Genomic DNA, 2,947 nt, shown 5'->3' on the forward strand with positions numbered 1-2,947 from the left:
TAGAACATTATATGACCCATTCCACTTAAAAACACTTGTAACCATAACTTGACATTGAATTAACAAGAGATTCATGTATTTATTTCATCTTGAACATGTATAAACTCATAAATTAAACCAAAAGAGGGTTTTTGGGTTCCATGGGTGAAAGGACCCTTGGATGAACATCCCACATACCTTAAAAACTGAATTCTTGAAGACTTCTTAGATTGGAAGCTTAAACTCTTGATCTCTTTAGAATGAAGATTGAATTTGTTCTTGAGGATGAAAAAGGGTTTTCTTGGGAGCAATTTGAGTGAAAGAGGCAAATAATGGCCTTTTAGGAGCCCCAAATTATGTTATGGATGGATTAGGATTGAGATAAATGACTCAAATGCCCCTTATCTTAGGGGTCAAGGGGATGGACGAATCAACAAAAGGGTGATGTGGGCTCCAGACTGACGGACTAAACCTGGCGACACAGGCTCTGTCCCGACAGACTAGACTGGGAGCCGGGGGCTTTATCTCGGTGGACTAAATTAGGTGTCACGGGCCTATCTCGGTGGGGATACAATTTTTGTTTTGCAAACACACCCCTACGCCTACCCTAAAAACTTAAAACTTCCCAGGGATATACCTTTATCAACCCTGAACATTAATCAACTCAAAAAATAATGTCTCAAGGTCAAAAAGGCAAAAAATAAAATAATCAGAGTTTAGGGGTCTTGAGAATGACTAAGTCCTCAACATTTAGTGAAATTTTCAAGAATTGGTCCCCTTAAATATGCAACTAAGAGCTGAATCGAGCTTAGAATATTATGGGATATTACACTCCACTAGCATCTCCCACTCGAAGGGGTGTAGTTAGTTGAAAAATTCAAGTGCTTCCTCTGCTACATTTTTTATCACAAACCCCTTTTCATGGATGAACTCCCTTATACTTAACCCTCTTTGTATCTTCTACGACAAGCATTATTGGGGAACCAATGGTAGATGGGTGGGTTAGCCATAGTTTATAGTCCTTGAAGTGTCACGTGAATGTACCTAGAAACCAAAAAGGGATGCTAAATAAAGAAAAAATATCACAAGATCATTTTGAAAATTTTAAGGTAGGGTTACTATTAGACCTCCGTTGTAGTGGAACTTTTTTTCACTATAATGAGGTTGCTATAGTGAAGGGGTGTCACTATAATAGTATCATTGTAGTGAAAAAAAACATCCTAAGCATGACACCATGTCCCCAATAGTCCCCAACCCCATTAATGATGAGTTTTTAAGTTTTCCTAAAATTTTTAAGTTCTAACATATATCTGGCTTGATAGACTAATATTGAACTCTTATACATCGAATTGGGAGTGAATAACACCCTATGCAAGCCTCAATGGATTGAAAATTCTTAGTAAAGATGAAAATTTATCTTCTACCCTATTCATGCCTAAAAATTTTCATAAATATCATAAATATTATACCTAGAATGCTATAGAAGCATTGCAAAAGTAAAATAGAGTAGCATGCTTCGCTAATATAATCAAAAGAGGTAAGAAATCAAGGTTCCTAAAAAGTACCAAGAACTAACAAAAATTTTATATTATAGTTCTTGAATTTATGATTGAACACTGATAAAGCATAAAGACAACAATAATAATAACAAACCCAGTGTATTCCCACATAGTGGGGTCTAGGGAGGGTAAGATGTACACAATCCATACCACTACCTCAGGAGATGTAGAAAGGCTATTTCCGATAGACCCCAGCTCAAGACAAGGAATAATAAGCAAATCCATTATAAAGCATAGAATAAAGATGACATAACATAAATACGATACCCACAAGGAATAGTAAACAAAGAATAGTAAAAAAATTCGTAATAAAGAATGAAAAAGGATGGCATAACAAGAATAATACACCCACCAAGAAATACCCTTCACTAACGACCTAAACTGGCACTAGCCTTCTATCCTAATTCGCATCCTCCAGATCTTTCTATCTAGGGTCATGTCCTCAGTAAGCTAAACTGCTCTATGTCTCGCCTAATTTCCTCTCTCCAGTATTTCTTTAGCCTACCCCTACCCTGCCTAAAACCATCCAAAGCTAGCCTCTTACACCTACAAACTAAGGCATCCATGCCCCTCATCATCACGTGTCTAAATCATCTCAATTAGATCTTGTCCTTTACTGAAGCAACTCTAACCTTCTCTCAGATAGTCTCATTCCAAACTCTATCACCCCTAGTAAGCCCAGACATCCAATGCAACATCCATATTTCCGCAACCTTTAATTTTTTAATGTGGGATTCTTTGACTAGCCAACACTCCACTCAATACAACATGGCCGGACGGACTGCCAACCTGTAGAATATACCTTTAATCTTGGGTTGCACCTTCTTATCACACAATGCCCCCAAGAGGAGCTTCCACTTCATCAATCCCGCCCCAATACAGTGGGAGACATCCTTGTCAATCTCACCATTCCCATGAGTCATGGACCCGAGATACTTGAAAATATCCCTCTTACACATAACTTGGGAATCCGACCTTACTACCACCTCGTTCTCTTACCTCAAGTCATTAAACTTGCATTTCAAATATTCTGTCTTGCTCTTACTCAACCTGAACCCTTTAGACTCAAGGGTATATCTCCACACCTCTAATTTATCATCCACACCCCCTGCATTTCATCAATTAAAACTACATTATCTATAAAAAGCATACATCAAGGCACTTCTCCTTGATTACGTCACGTTAACACATCTATCACGAAAGCAAACAAAAATGGGCTAAGAGTAGATCCCTGATGCAAAACCTATCAAGATAGGAAAATGCTCTGAATCTTCTCCTACCATCTTTACCTGGGTCTTAGCTCTATCATACATGTCTTTGATTAATCTAATATATGCCATCAAGACCGTACTCATCTCCAAGTATCTCCAAAGAACCTCCTAGGAACTTTATCGTATGCCTTTCCTTAG

Source organism: Capsicum annuum, unplaced genomic scaffold (genome assembly GCF_002878395.1).
Source record: "Capsicum annuum cultivar UCD-10X-F1 unplaced genomic scaffold, UCD10Xv1.1 ctg3318, whole genome shotgun sequence".
In the NCBI taxonomy this organism is placed as follows: Eukaryota; Viridiplantae; Streptophyta; class Magnoliopsida; order Solanales; family Solanaceae; genus Capsicum; species Capsicum annuum.